The 16,305-nt window shown below is 36.4% G+C and overlaps 1 protein-coding gene across 1 annotated transcript in view; it reads right to left on the bottom strand.

Moving 5' to 3' along the window:
• The window catches only part of CADPS2 (calcium dependent secretion activator 2), a 472,387-nt gene that overhangs the window by 451,726 nt on the left and 4,356 nt on the right, over nucleotides 1-16,305 (bottom strand). The window lies entirely within an intron of this gene.

Below are 16,305 nucleotides of genomic sequence, written 5' to 3'. Positions count from 1 at the left end.
GCTTTTCAGACACACCAACCTGAACTCTTGATTCCCAGCTTGCTTCACAAGAGCCTTCACAACAACAGGGCCCAACAATGGCTAAAAAACATGCGAAAAGTGAGAGTTTTTGCTAATATGTTTTTAAAGCAAAATACATTGTTTGTGTTAATCAAATATATAAAGATATCCAACAAACTCTTTATGGAACAAAGTAAAAACTAGATGTCTTTGTTAAAAAATAAACTTAACAAAGACATCTTTAATATAATATTCAAAGTTGGCAAGGTTGCCATGAGATGGGTATTCTTACAAACCATTCACAGGAGTAGGTATCAGGATATTTGTTCTACAGGAGAATTATTCGATATATATTACAAGTCTCAAAACAGGCATGCTCTTTATTATCCCCAGTCTAGAAATATTGTAAAATCCATCTTCACCCACGTAAGGTATATTAAGATGGTCATCGTGGCACAAATGTTAGGTAAATTATGATATATAAATATGAGGAAAGAGTACCTATCATTAAAAAAAAAGTATTAGGAAGAGTTGGGTTTTTTTAAATAGGAAGATATTCAGGATATAATGTTAAGTGGGGAAAAAAAGGCAAGATACAAAACTGTTTTTACAGCATGATTAATGAAGGAAAACAAGCATGAAAATAATAGTAAGGATGACCTGCTCAGCACTCACTGCTGTTCCCTCTGGTCACGTCATAAATATTTTCCCCTCAGTTGTCCTGTATGTTTCTGGATTTTACTACAAGCACATATTTCTACATTCAGAAAAAAAGAAATAATTCTGGAGACATGAGTACTAAAGAAACAACAAAGATAGCAAAAACTGAAAAAGTAAAAAAAATTGAGGTTGGACTATTTATTAAATGATGACAGCTTTCTATAACCAGATACCACCCTGCTTTGGGGAAGGTAATGGGAAACCCTGAGTACAGGTGCCCCAAGGCAGGTACTTGGAATCAAGATCAATAACCTCCTTAGCAGTTTGACAGACTCTATTAGACTCTACTGGAATTCAAAATTCCAATTATGAGGTCCTGACACTTTAGGATTTCCTATTCAAACAGTTTCTCATTCAATCCTAACTCCCTTTATAAAGCCACTGTTGAAGACCACAAAAATATTCAAGTTACATTATGTCAAGCTTTAATGGATGTAGTAATGCTTTAGGGACACAGGATCTGTCCTGCGATGTACCTATGGAATCCACCGACTTCAGTGCGATCTAATAAAACTATTTTAAACAAGAGCTCTTTACCAAGAACAAAGTAGTTCTTATTTTTCAAGAAAAGAAATACGCCTTGGGAAGCACCTGAAGACCCAAGGGTTTGGAGGCACAGAGATCTGAGTTAGAACTCAAACTCCACCATTTACAAACTGAATGACCTTAGGCAAATTGCTTACCTTCTCTGAGCCAATACAGAAATAGAAATAAGATGAACTCAAAACTTCTAAGAATTAAAATGTCATTTAATCCTATTCATTTCTTTTAACAGCTATTACGTGTTTTATCCCTTGTTTTTTAACCTTCATGCTCTGAAGGAAATCTCAACCTGGTAAACATTAATATTTCTGGCATATTATGTACAGCTGACATTTCAGACTACATATTTTTGTGAAGATATTGAGACCAATTCTGCTATGAGGCCTCTGAACAGCAATATGTAATTCTCAAATTAATGAAAACACTGGGAGCTAGTGAAGTCCCTGGTGAGGAAAAAAACCCAAGTAAAAGGTGCAAAGTTTAAACAAATATGAAGAGAGCTGTCTTTAATAAGAATAAAAGAAGATGCTTCATAGAAAGTTAAATTTTTCTCATTGTCATGCACTTGGCTCTTGGGGTGTGACGGGGTGGAGGGAGGGCAGGACACAGATGGTGCTCCCTACTGAAACCATTACCTACGGATATGGCCTGAGGGCCACACACTAGAAAAAGAATGGAGTAACTTTTGCTAAAAGTTGCTAATGGAATTCAGCTCTCTCCCTGACCCTAGCACATACCTCGAAAGCTGTTTTTCGGAATATACTCCTGATTCACTTCCACTACTCCCTTTACTGGTTTGTTCCTAAAATTGCTTAAAATATTCATTTCAATTGGGTTTTGGTTAATTGAAAGTTTATACAATTTTACATGAAAGAAAAATATACCAAAACACTCCTATAAAATTTTATAAATGATTGTCTGGACATGAGTATATATACATGTTAAAAAGAGCTAGATACCTAATCAGACGAGAACCTTTTTTTATTCTTAATATTTGCAATAACTGGATTTGTTCTGTTCTGTGGGAGGCAGCAAAAGTTATACGCAGACACTGAGTTGTTTTTGCCGGCAATTTTGCACAGGTCGCTGTGTGAATTATAATTTCACAAGCCAATTACATACAGGATAATCTTTCTTAATAAGGAAAATAAAGAAATAACATACTCCAAACAAATGACTAATGACACTGTTGTTCCAGGCAAGGGAAGATAAAAGAATAAACTCTAAATTTAAAGTGAGGTGTGCTTTTTTAAACAAGGAAATACCCAGTAGAGTCAGTGTCCAACCAAGTACTGATTTCCAGTTGTCAGGACAAAAGCAGAAGTCCCCTGATGCTAGAGCACGTTGCTGGGGAACGCAGATGCCAGTGGTGACAGGCGACTGACTGATCTCCAGGCCACCGCAAGGCTTATCACCACTGCTGACCAAAGAGTCACCTTGACCACAGCAGAAGCTAAATGCCCCAAAGACTTCTGGAGAGGTTTTAGGTTAGCAGAGAGTCATTGAAACTCTTAAACATTCCTCACAAACTCTTAAGAATTTATAGTATAAATGCCCCCTTGCTTCTCCACAAGTTCTTATCAATAATCCGTCCTGGCACAACTTATCTCATTCTTGTATCTGTGTGGAATGATGTCATCCCGACACAACTTCATACTTATATCAAAGCAACTTTTTTCTCTTTGTCATAAATAAGTAGATTAAAACTTCACTTAAGTCATAAACAAGTAGATTCAAAATCATATTAAACCTATTCACAACACTGGCTAATGCCTCTAGGCAAAAACATAATGCTGAATGAATGAGTGGAAGTTTCTTTTGAAATTCCTTTCTCTAGCCAGACATTTACATTTCATCATATCAAGGCCATCTTAAAATCTATGGGACTTATTCCAGTTTATAGTTAATATACAGGGGAGTCAAAGATAAAACTACTAACTCACATAGAAAATTAAAACATAATAAAAATAGGGAATATTTTGAATACAGACTAGGAGATAATATGAACATACCATTATAATGTTCTGTTTCTCCTAAGCAAACTCTGTGTTACTCTGTGTACTTAAAGTAAAGCTAAGAGGCAGGTAAAAATACTTGTTTAACAACATGAAGAGTATGATTAGAAATTTCATCCAAATAGAATATTCTGAGATTTATAAATGTACTAATAAAGACAGTAGGATGATGCCAAGGAGCTGTGCAGCCCTGAAGAAAAGCAAACATCACCCCATACCGCCCAGACTTCCATTCCAAGTTCACAAAAAAGAATTTCTAAGAGTTGAAAGACACGCTCGGACGGAATGTAAACACGTTTCCAGCACGACGAATTCTTTTAAACCCCAAAAATACATTGTAGTATTTTAGAGACCCCTAAAAATAAAGACAAGAACATAAAGCACTTGAGAAAAGAAAAAATGGGTCATACAAAAATGAAACAAGATTTCAGACTTTTCACTAGCAACATTATAAACTAGAAGATTGTAGAGTAAGGCCTTTGAAGTTCTGAGGGAGAAAGATTTCAACCCAGACTTCTAGGCCCAGTAAATTTCTCCCTCAAAATAAAGTTTCGGTCCTGCATAGATTCATGTCAGATCTATGATACACACTTTCTTACAAAGATGCACGTGAAAAGATTCAAACAAAATGAGGGAATAGGAAAACAGTGTCTCCAACTCGAAAGAACGAAGAGAATGACAGCTCTCAGCCTGCTGTCCACATACAGGTTCAGATTACAGTAAGCAAGGAAGGCTACAGGAGGGACATATCTGAAGGGAAAGTGAAAACAAATTAGTGCTATCTTTTGGAATAGTGATTCTCAAACCTAACGTGCTGGATATTCCCCCTTTGCCCCTCCTGTCCACCCTGCTCTGTGCCTGGTGAGGCTAACGCACCACAATGGCCAGGTATTTTTGTTTCAGCTTCCCTCTGGATTTCCCTTTTGGTGAAGTATCAGCACGAAAACAGAGGAAGGGAGAGAAAGAAGACAGGCGATTTACTCCCATAGCTCCCTCCCTACCACACAGAGTGTGCCAGTGACTAGATGCTTCTCCTGAAGATCTCGGCCTGGCGGACAGCTTTTCTCCCACAGCGTTCCCGCCTAGCTCAGGCCTCAGCTCCTTCCTTTGGCTCATAGATGCCTGGAGGTAATAAGGACGCCCCCTCTGCAGCAGACTATTGAATTCTTCGCCATCCATTTGGTTCCCTTAAACCCGCCTGCTCCTCTGTAATTCATGAATTGCTCCTTGAAGTGTGATAGCTGTTTCTACTGGGCTCTACCCAATAAGCTCTCCTTTAATTTTAAGAGAAAATGGAAAAATAATAACGCTTTTGCTATGCAGAAATGAAATGTATAGCTGTTATATTATCTGCAGATGTCTTCAAAAATTTAAAGTTTACCAGAGGTTAATGGAAGTTTTTTAAGAATAGGTTTAATATGAAAGCTAAAATAATGATTAATATAGCTATTCCCTGAGAATGGATGTAGTGATGATTTTAAGCCCAATTCAAATGCTTCCACAGTAATGAGGCCTTCCCAGACATCATGAAACCCATGTACAGTTACTATGCACCACATCTATGGTACACCGTCTTTCTTTCATTGTATTTATTTACCCTTCTACATTATAACACCATATAACGAGGTCTTTCTTTTTTATGTTTGTACTCTATAATTTATAGCTCAAGAACTTGGTCAAAAGTAGCTATTCAAAATATAGTATTTAAATTAAAATGAATTATAGAATTGTACCAAGAGAAATGGATTCCAATCTTGCCTCCACCGCTTAGTAGGTGTGCTCCCTTGCATAAGTTACTAGCCTTAGGGTTGTATACTCATTGTGTTGTCCTTCAAAGTTATGTACTCTAACGTCCTACTGCACTGGAAAACTCCCATCTAAAATACCTATAGTACCTAGACACACTGAGATAGACCTTCTACAAAAAGTAATCTTGGATCAGACTTCATAATCACTTTTAGCATAAATATTATCTCTTACATTGAACCATCCCAAAAAGCAATGCATCTATCCATCTATTTATCTAATCCTAATTGGAAGATAAATAAAGTGAAATTACATCTTAGAATGTTGATGCTTAAGCATGCATACACCCACTTATATAAAGAAGGAGTCTAAATTTAAGGGAAGTTAGGCATCAAGGTTGTCAACACTATTCTTTATTTTTGACATTTTGAAATAAGGGCTAAATAGTTTTTGTATATAGCCATAAAACCAAGGAGAAAGTGACAACTGAAAATTAAGGCTGACACAAGGACCCTGTATTGGTAGCAAGAATATCACAAGCATCACTGCTGTTGGTTACATTATTTTCAAAAACGGTGAGCAATTCTCAGTAATATTCTGAACAAAATAAAGTTCAAGCTCCTCTCACTTTATCCAGGAGTTATATTTCCAGAAAAATCACTACATATTAAAACCATGTGACTCAAATAATTATAACCAGCTTATCTACATGAATGTCCAATAGGACATTCAAATGCCATGTAGGATGAAGGACAATTCATCATGCATTTCATGATTTCTAGACTCTCTGGACCCCTATAGACACCAGTAGCAACTTCTTAATCACTGAGAATATGAAAAACACCCCAAAATTTTTAAATGTCAGCTAGAGGGTATTACCATCCCCACTGAGAACCACTGGTTTATAATCTAAAACAACTTAAGGAGATAATGAAGGGAGACAAGATAGGTAGAGAAGAGAAAAACAAGACTCCAAGAAAAAAATATGAAGTTTTATAAGAAATGCAACCAAGCATACATATTTTTTGCAGTTAAAAAAAAAATAGCTTTGATAATATAAACTATTAACTAGTTTTCGACTTCTAGAATCAACTACTCAACAAAGTATGAAGATCTTAATAATTCTTACAGAACATAAAATAAATTAGCAACCTTGGGAGGAGATTTTCTTCAAAAAAAAAAAAATCTAGATGTAGATGCTATTGGCAAAGGTTTCAGAATTAAGTGTGTCTAACCCAGCCAGCACCTCTGAAATTCCCTTCAGTATTTCCCTCATAGTCTCAAGATGATTGTCTCCTGTCTCATACACCAGAACTTATGTCACATGGCCACCCGCAGCTGCAAGGGAAGCTAGGGCTAGAAACATAGCAAGAAAGGAGGGGAAATGAATATGAAGTAATTAACACAGCAAGAAGAGTACAGCACAGCTATAAGGTCTAAAGAACTGAGAACTAAAGAAGTGAATATATAACTTAAATTACAAAGATAATTGTAGATAGGATATGGCTATAACAGACCTATTATAACAACTAAAATCAAATCAGTTAAAGTTAGCATAAACATGACAGAAGTTCATTTCTCTCACTTAGAAACCTGAGCTTGTGTGGCATTTCTCCTCTGCAAAGCTATCAGATGCATAGCTCTGCTGTCCTCAACAAGTAGCAACCATCTCCTCATCCGAGTTGCTGCTCCACTTCTGACACTGATATTCCAGCCAGTCGGAATGAGAAAGGGACCAGAAAGGACACGTTCCTTCCCTTTCAGGGAATGGCCCACAGGGTTCCATTCATACCCCAGGAGCCTGACCTTAGTCTTTGGCCACACCTAGCTGCAAGAGAAGCTGGAGCTGATATCAGACCCTGACTGTTCCCAGCCAGCAAAAATTTGTAACAATTTAGGGCAACAATTTGTAAGCCACACACTTGCTCTTCTTCTGGTAGGACTCACTTTCTGCCTTCCTCAGGGATTCCTCAGCAGTCTATGGCCTGTCTCCCCGAATTCTGTAAAAACAAAGATATTGCCTGTACAATTCCTCATGAAGACTGCTTGCCTCAATGGACCTGGTCCTGTTCTCGTGTGGGAGAAATAAAGTTGGCATCCCTCAGGGCTATATTCTTTACTCACATTGCCTGTGGACAAGTGCGGTCAGTCCCATGGTTAACAAAAAATGGGGAGGGCAAGATGAGAAATGCAGTCTTCAGCCAGGCAGCCACGTGCTCAACTGAAAAGCCTATTGCTTGTAATAAGAGGAGAACATATTGGAGTCAACCAGCAGAAACCAATAATGGCAAATAATCATATTCAAAGTAGAAGAAAGGGGAGCCAGAGGCTTGTGTGAATGAGCTCAATCTCCCCATCCTGCCTCTTCTACAGGAAGTAATGGCTAAAGTCCAAAAGGATGAATGAGGTGTGAGAATCTTATATCAATTTATAAGTATCTGACAGAAGCATTTAAAACATTAACAGTTAGGAGTGGAAAGAGTTCCTTCCGAGTATGTGACCGGGCATGGAGAGGCGTGGGACAGGAGACTGCTGCTGCTTTTTACTGTGAGATCTGCAAGACTTGGCTTTTAAACCATATGAATATATTTTAATAAAATAGCTTAAATATTTTTAGCATGTTATAATCTCAAAATAACAGTATTCTACCATAATGTGTATTATAATGTATTTTTGAACTTAGTTAAATAATGTTGAGTAAAGAGTACCCAGATTCCTTCTACATTACCTTTTAGGCTACAACTCTAGTCAAACTTGAACCATCGCCACAGCCCCCTGAATGGCCTTCCTGCTTCTACTCTTGCCCCTCTAGTCTATTCTAAAGACTGTACAACTTTAAGGAAGAGTACCTTAAATTCCATGTAAATGGTATTCCCTGGAGTTGTACAATGTTGTAGCATTACCTGTTCTCAGAGAGATTATTTTAGAATCTTAATCACTTTTTCAACCTGCTCAAAACTTACCAGTAGCTCTCCATTACACGTAAATTCCTATCTTACCATTGCCTAAAAAAGGTTCATCAGCTAGCCCTAACTCTCCAGACTCAATGCTTCCTATTTGCCTTTCTTGCTCCACTCTCGACCTCGTTGCTGTTCTTCATTTAAAAAGCTTATTTTATTCCACCTCAAGGCTCTTTGTACTGGGGTTCATGCCATCTGGGATGTTCTTCTCCCTCATCTCCTACCCCCATCTTCGAGTGGCTCGATCCTTGACTTAATTTCAAGTCCTGCTCAACTTCTACCTGCTTCTCATATAGACTTTTCCTGAGCAGGGGGACAATGCAAGAGGGGAGACACACATTACTCCTAGCTACTGATGCCAAACCCCTCCCACAGACACTATCTATCTCTTAATATGTAAATGCATATTTTCGTAGATTATCCATCTTCTCTGAGAGAATACATGCTTCGTGAAGGCTGCCTTGTGCACACCTATACTCCCAGTGCCTAAAATAGTGCCTCGCATACAATAGCTGTTCAAATATTGCCTAAAACTTGTTGTTAAATGCAGTGTGCTTTTTAGAATGAAAATTTTTATGAATGACATTTATGGGAAAATAAAGAAAACTCTTTGAAGATCTACTCCATGCCAGATACTGTGCTAGGTGCTTTTCAGAAATCTTATGTGAGCTTCAAAGCATCTCGCTGAAGCAAGTATGAGCCATTTTACAGATGAGGCAACAGCCATTTAGAAAGGACAAGAAAGGAACAAGTAGGCAGAACCCAGATCTCCTACAGACAGGGTTTCGATAAACAAGATACGACACTGAAAGTGGGAAAGCCAAACAGAGAGGCAGGGGACAACGCAGGAGGGGAGACATACATCTCCACAGAGATAAAAATATATTACAAACAGCCTGGTTTCTTCCCACTTTGGGATTTATGTATTCCAGCATTTGCAAAATATTTTACGTTTGTTTCATTCACAACTGAAATGAAAAACAGCGGAACTTATTAAATACCCAATTAATGTCGAACACTTGCTATTTGTAGAATACTTCACGGTCTAGTTCTCGCTTATACCGGATTTGAAATCCATGATTATCACTAATCATTTTTATTTCACTTTTATAAAACAAAAGCACAACAAATACATACGCATGTACATATATACATTTATATTTATATAGTTTCCCCCTTAAAACAGTCTATACAAAGAACGGCATTGCAAAGTCACCACGACACAACTCAAAAGGTTCATTGGATATAAGAAAGGCTGAATTCAAAATACAAAATACAGTGTAGAAATATCAACATATGAAAAGGTAGATTAAAAATTAAACCTAAAATGAGTTGCTAGGGTTATCAGTGCTGGGGTCATCTCCATATTGCTATATCCAATTAACATTTTCAGTCCCTACATACTTAACCTCTCACTAGCACCTGACATTGTTTTCCATTCCCTTGTTTTTTAAATAGCTCTTCCCTTAGTTTCTGTGACACAGACCATTCTAGCTTTCTTCTTACATACCTGGTTGTTTCTTCTCCATTTCCTTTGTCGGCTCAACCTTCTCTTTCAAATTCTGAAAGACTGAGTTGTTAAAACCTTTTCTCTGTTGGACTTGCCCTTCGGCCACATCATCCAAGCCCATGGCTTCAATTTCAATTCACACATTTCCTAAATTTACCTCTTGTACCTAAATTTCTCCCTGGGATTAAAAAAAAAAAAAAAAAAAGTCCTTCGGATCTGCACTTATTTGAGAAACCAAGAATTCAATATCTCACCTACTAGATTTCAGCTTCTTATGGCAAGATCTGTGTTGGATTAAATTGTACATCCCCATATCACTTAAATATCTGTAAGGGGAAATGAAGTCCAAAGCCCTAAGACTCTAGGATGTGGTAATCAAACTACAGAAATTCGTATAGAATTGCACACTTGAATCACGCAACTCTGATTTTCCATAATTATTTGGTCGCTTTGTCCTCTCCATCTTCTGTCATTTTAGGTGTATTGTTCTAACAAGCAAAAGCAGAATGGCCCTAGTCGAAACAGGGATGGGAGAATAAGAGTGTGCTTTATGCTTTATCGCAATCTCCCTACTTAAGAAAACCAGAGCTTCACAAATGTAGGCTAGAGTTATCTTGTTATAGTTCAGAATCGTTCCTGATGATATTTAGCATTCTGTAAGCCTTTTTGGCTACAGCAGTATTCTGAGTTTTGCATATTTTTCTAGAGAACCAAATTAAAATAAGATCCTTAGCTCCTTAAATAAAATTTTGAATGTATTTCCCTAAATTTGTTAAAGTAGTAAGAATGTAGGTTTCATGGCAGAATTTAATTTTTCTGACCTGTCAATAAAAAATGTTCAGGCAGAGCCATAAAAATAGTTTAAAAGGTAGAGTAGGACCAGACAAAAGTCATCACTATTAGCAGATGATTCACTGCCTACCTAGAAAATCTAGAAGGATCATGTACTAATTTCTATAACTATCAGTGAACAGTAATATGACCAGTTATAACATAAAAATTAGAGTTTTGCATTTACCTATCATGAGAAAATAGAAAAAGTCTCAATAACAAAAATTATAAAATGCTTAAAATATAACCTTGATTATAATAAACACAAGGAGTCTATATAATGAGAACTACAAAACATCACAAAGACATAAGAGGCATGACTAAACAGATATGCTCTGTTCCTAGTAGACTGAGTAGAGAAAAATCTATCATTTCCCAAATTGACAAAAAAAAAAAAAAAATGATAACATCTAATTTGGACAACATGCATGTAGTAGGCACCTACTAAGCACTTTACATGCATCACTGCATTTAATCATAACTAGAACTCTATGAGGTCATTTTTCCCCATTTTACAAATGAAAAAGCCTGTGCTCACAGATGTGAAATGACTTGCTCACAAAATGAATGAAAACCAGAAAAGAATACAGTCCCGGCCCTCTGAAGCCAGAGAGTGATTCCCTAGCCAATATACTATATGGATGCTATATTTTTTAAAAGGGAGAGGGGAACAGAGAATGATTAAAGGAATTCTTGACACAGAAATGGGAACTAACCCCATCATATGTTAAATATATAAAATTACCTTAAATCAAAATTTATGATAGTTTTTACAAAATTATTGACTATATTCCCTATGGTCTCAGCAATAGGAAAAAGAGAACTAGATTAATTCATTAGAATAGGTAATCTAGAAACAGATATAAAGAAAAACAAATGTACACATTATATATAAATTATTGAAGCTCATGAGAGTACCTTTTGCTTGTTCTATTCTCTACTACATATACTCAGGACATTAGAGAGTGCTAAACACATATAATAGGGGCTCAAATATTTGACCAAGTGAATGAATGAAGTAAAGAATATAAACAATTTGACCTTACAGCTGAGTAATTAAAGCAGAACTGAATCAAAAATTAGGCTGCAAGAGTTGCTTGCTATTTGTGGAAAATGTAAAGCCAACTTCTTATTTTGAAATTTAATTCCAAATGGGAAATTGATTGTCAAAGAGCGTAAATGAGAAATAAGATCAAAGAATACCTAAAAAAAAATGAAAGGCAGACTATAGAAACACCGTCCACAAAGGAACACTATCCTAACCGTATTGATAAAGGGTTTGCAATAAGAAAACCCAGAAGCTCAATAGGAAAATGAAAAAAAAATATTAGACCATATACACACACATTCGTCCTCACAAGCATTCATAAAGGAACAAATTAAATACCACCTTAGCTATTAGAATGTCAAAGATAGCCTTTACACTGTTCATATCCTTTGCCCCAGTAACATTTTCACTGTAAAAATTCATCACTAACTTTAAGGTTATAAAATTCAAACCATAAAGTGATATGACAGTCTCACAAAGCACAGCACGGCATCAATGATGCTCTACAAAGCAGAAGTCTCCCAACTACAGACCAACGACTGCACCTGTTAGTGCAGTCTGAGAAAGGGAGAGGTCTTCCTGTCTACCTAATGCCAGAATGTTGGAAACAGCAGAAAAATATCAAAACACTCTTACATAAGTTCTTGTTTAAATTGTTTTAATTACTTTACTTAAACAATTACTTTTTGAAAAACCTACATTTGTTACTACCGCATACATGAAAAATATTCCACCCACTAATGATCTTGAAAGACTTTTGCAAAATTTACTTTTCAGTTAGGCATCACTCAACGTCAAGCCCAACTTGGAGATTTCACTATGTTCTTTCTCCCTGTTCACGCTGGAATGGAAAGCAACACTCAGGCTTACCTTCAGTACACCACATTTTGTTGCTAATGTAGTGATCTATCCATAGTTTTATGAACAAATTCCACAATTGCTAATGTAATTTAATCACTGCCACCATATTGCCTAATTGAAGACCCTTTAAAAGCCTAAATGAGCACTTGCCTCATGTTGTATTGATTCCATGAAGATGATATTTTTAATTACTTTATTTCTCAATTAGTTGTGATTCAATGTTACATTAGTTTCAGGTGTACCGCATAATGGTTAGACATTTATATAACCCACGAAGAGATCCCCCCGATAAGTCTATACCTACCTGGCACCAAACATAGTTATTACAAATATTACTGACTATATTCCCTATGCTGTACTTTACATCCCGGTGACTATTTTGTAACTGCCAATTTGTACTTCTGAATCCCTTCACATTTCTCACCAGCCCATCAAAACCCCTCCCATTAGGCAACCATCAATTTGTTCTGCGAGTCTATGTTTGTTTTTTTTAGATTCCTCCTATAAGTGAAATAAGTGAAATCTTATGGTATCTTTCTCTGACTTATTTCCCTTAGCATCATACCTTCTAGTCCATCCATGTTGTCACAAATGGTAAGATTTCATTCTTTTTTATGGCTGAGCAATATTCCATTGCATATATATACGATCTCTTTGTCAACTGTCTATCGATACTTAGGTTGCTTCCATATCTTGGCTCTTGTAAATAATGCTGCAGTGAACACAGGAGTGTATCTATCTTTTCAAGTTAGTGTTTTGGATTTTTTTGGATAAATACCCAAAAGTGCAATTGCTAGGTCATAAGGTAGATCTATTGTAATTTTTTGAGGAACCTTCAAACTGTATAGTGGTTGCACTGATTTGCAATTCCACCAACAGTGCAGAAAAGGGTTCCCTTTTCTCTATATCCTCACCAACACTTATTGATAGGCATTCTGATAGGTGTGAAGTGATGTCTCATTATGGTCTTACTTTGCATTTGTCTGAGAATTAGTGACATTGAGCATCTTTTTATATTAGCCGCCTTTATGCCCTCCTTAGATAAATGCCTATTCATGTTCTGTCCATTTTTTAATCAGATTGTTTCTGAAGTTGTATGAGTTCTTTATATATTTTGGATTTTAACCCCTTATCAAATTTATCATTGGTGAATATCTTCTCCCAGTAAGTAGATTATCTTTTCATTTTACTGATGGTTTCCTTAGCTGCGCAAAACTTTCTAGTTTGATATAGTCTCATTTTTTCTTTTATTTCCCTTTACCAAGATAAATCCAAAAAATATTAAGAGCAATGTCAAAGAGTTTACTACCTACGTTTTCTTCTAGTTTTATGGTTTCAGGTCTTAAAGTTTTCAATCCATTTTGAGTTTATTCTTGTATATGGTATGAGAAAGTGGTCTAGTTTTATTTTACATGTGTCTGTCTAATTTTCCCAACACCATTTATTGAATAAACTGTCTTCCCTCATTGTATATTTTTATCTCCTTTGTCATATATTGACCATATCGGCATGGGTTTATTTCTGGGCTCTCTATTCTGTGCCATTAAAATAACATTTGTTTTTATGCCAGTACCATGCTGTTTTGATTACTATAGCCTTGCAGTATTGTTTAATAGTTTAATATCAGATAGTGTGATACCTCCAACCTTTTTCTTTCTCAAGATTTCTGTGGTTATTTGGGATCTTTGCGTTTCCTAGATTATTTAGACTTGTTTTTTGTTGTTCCTTAGAGCATCCCCATTGCCTTTTCCTTAATGTGAAATACTGGTTTAATTACTCGGTAACCTCAATCATTATTGCAAATATTTTTACCTTGCCTAGGTGAAGATACGCCATTTCCCTCAGCTTCCCTCTAAAGCAGTGGATCGCAGCTTGGTATTACATTGGAATCACCTGGGAAGCTTTAAGACTACCCAGACTGATTTGTCTGAGATACAAGCTAGATAATAGGATTTTTATAAGTTCCCCAAGGCAATTCCAATGTACAGCTAAGGATAAGAATCACTGCCTTCTTGTTTGTTTGTTTTTTAAGAACTATCAAAAACCAAAATACTTAGGTACCTTAAACACAGTGATCGCAAAATGAAATGTTATGGATTTGGGACAACAATTCCATAATTTGATTCTTAAATATTCTTAAAACTCTAGGGAAGGTGTCATTTGTTCCAATGATATATTCACTATTTACAATCATTGTCTTTTCTAGCCTAAAAACTGAAAGAAAAAAAAAAAAACAGAAATACATGACGTGACCTACCCCTCCTTCCCCCGAAAGGTCTAAATTAATTTTAAAAGCAGCTAAAGTAGCACAATAACTCAAAAGAGGCCTGCATCACTAGAAAATAAGTGGTAGGATTTTCCATTCAGAATGCCCATATTTCATAATCTGGCACTTGGCTTTCTTTTGTTTTGAAAGTCTTTAATGATCTTACGAACTGTGCTATTGATTTTGTGAGCGTACAAATGAAGGGGGCTGTTTTCATTAACAGAAAAAAAACTGCAGAGGGAAACCATACAATTACAGTATTTTATTTTGCTTTATAAGCAGCCGCATATTAAAATTACAGCTGATTTTTGAAAGACGCTAACACCAACATCACTTAATCAGTTTGAGTTCTCATTAGCACAACTCATTCCACCAAATTAAGTGCTGTGGTCTCAAGATACCCTACGGGGGGTTAGATGAATCAAAGGAAGCAACAAGCATATTTCTGACATTGAGTCCAACCTGAGGTTTTATTTTTATGTGTGGTTTCCAACTCACTCCCCACAGGACAATGTATTCCCTATTATTAAAAGCAGCAAACTTCTGATGCAGCAATTGCACTTCTGGGTATTTATCCAAAGAAAACCAAAACAATAATTCATAAAGATCTATGCACCCCTATGCTCACAGCAGCATTATTCACAATAGCCAAGATATGGAAGAAACCTAAATGCCCATCAACAGACGGCTGGATAAAGTTATGGTTCATATAAACAATGGAATATTAGCCATAAAAAGAATGAAATCCTACCATCTGCAACAACACGGATGGACAGAGAGTGTATTGTTGAGTGAAATAAGTCAGAGAGAAATACCTACCGTATGATTTCACTTATATGCAGAATCTAAGAAACAAAAGAAATAACCTAAACAAAATCAGACTCACAGAGACAGAGGACAATCTGGTGACTGCCAGAGGGGAGGGGAGTTGGGATGATGGGAGAAAAAGGTAAAAAGATGAGGAAGTACAAACATACTAGTCACAGGAATGTAGAGTACAGCATAGAGAATATAGTCAATATTACTGTAATGGCTGTGCATAGAGCCAGGTGGGTGATAAGAGTAATCGGGGGATCATTTCATCAACTACATAAATGTCTAACCACTTTACTGTAAACCTGAAACAAACAAACAAAAAACGTGGCTGCAAAAAACTGTACAGGACCAACTACAACTCTAATAAAATAATTTTAATAAATGAGGGCATTATCATCTTGTAAAAAAAAAAAAAAAAGCAAATAAAACCCATCCCTTCTGTATTTGCACCATAACATACCAAAGCACCAAAGAACAAAGCATGGCTGTTAGACTATTACCAGATCGGCTGGAACCCTGCAAGCAAGAAAGCAAAGCATATTGCAAGGCTTCTACACTGCATCTCCATTAGGTTTGGTAGCGGAAAAGAGTCACTTTAAAGTCACTAGCTGTATTACCATTTTTATGGCTTTCTTTACAATGGTAGGGTGAGTCCAGGAGGTCTCAAAACACGTTTAGCTCTTGCAGCACAGAAGACTTTTCTTTTGTCTTGATATTATCTTGCCTCCATCCTACATCTAATTTTTTTTAGAGGGACTAAATCTGACACTTCCATGAATCCAGACATTTACTAAGTTCTTACACACCATGCACTGTGCTAAGAATATATTAGGCCACAATTGTATCTTAGACTGCAAAGATGGGGCAACATAACCACTAAGACACAATGACTCCTAAGTCATTCTCAGGTGTTTTAAGCCTATAGCTAATTTTTAACAAAAAATTAGCTCTTTACCTGAGTTTGAACTTGGGAATCACCAGCAAGCAGT

Source organism: Pteropus alecto, unplaced genomic scaffold (genome assembly GCF_000325575.1).
Source record: "Pteropus alecto unplaced genomic scaffold, ASM32557v1 scaffold22, whole genome shotgun sequence".
In the NCBI taxonomy this organism is placed as follows: domain Eukaryota; kingdom Metazoa; phylum Chordata; class Mammalia; order Chiroptera; family Pteropodidae; genus Pteropus; species Pteropus alecto.
This window is presented reverse-complemented; position numbering and strand designations above follow the sequence as displayed.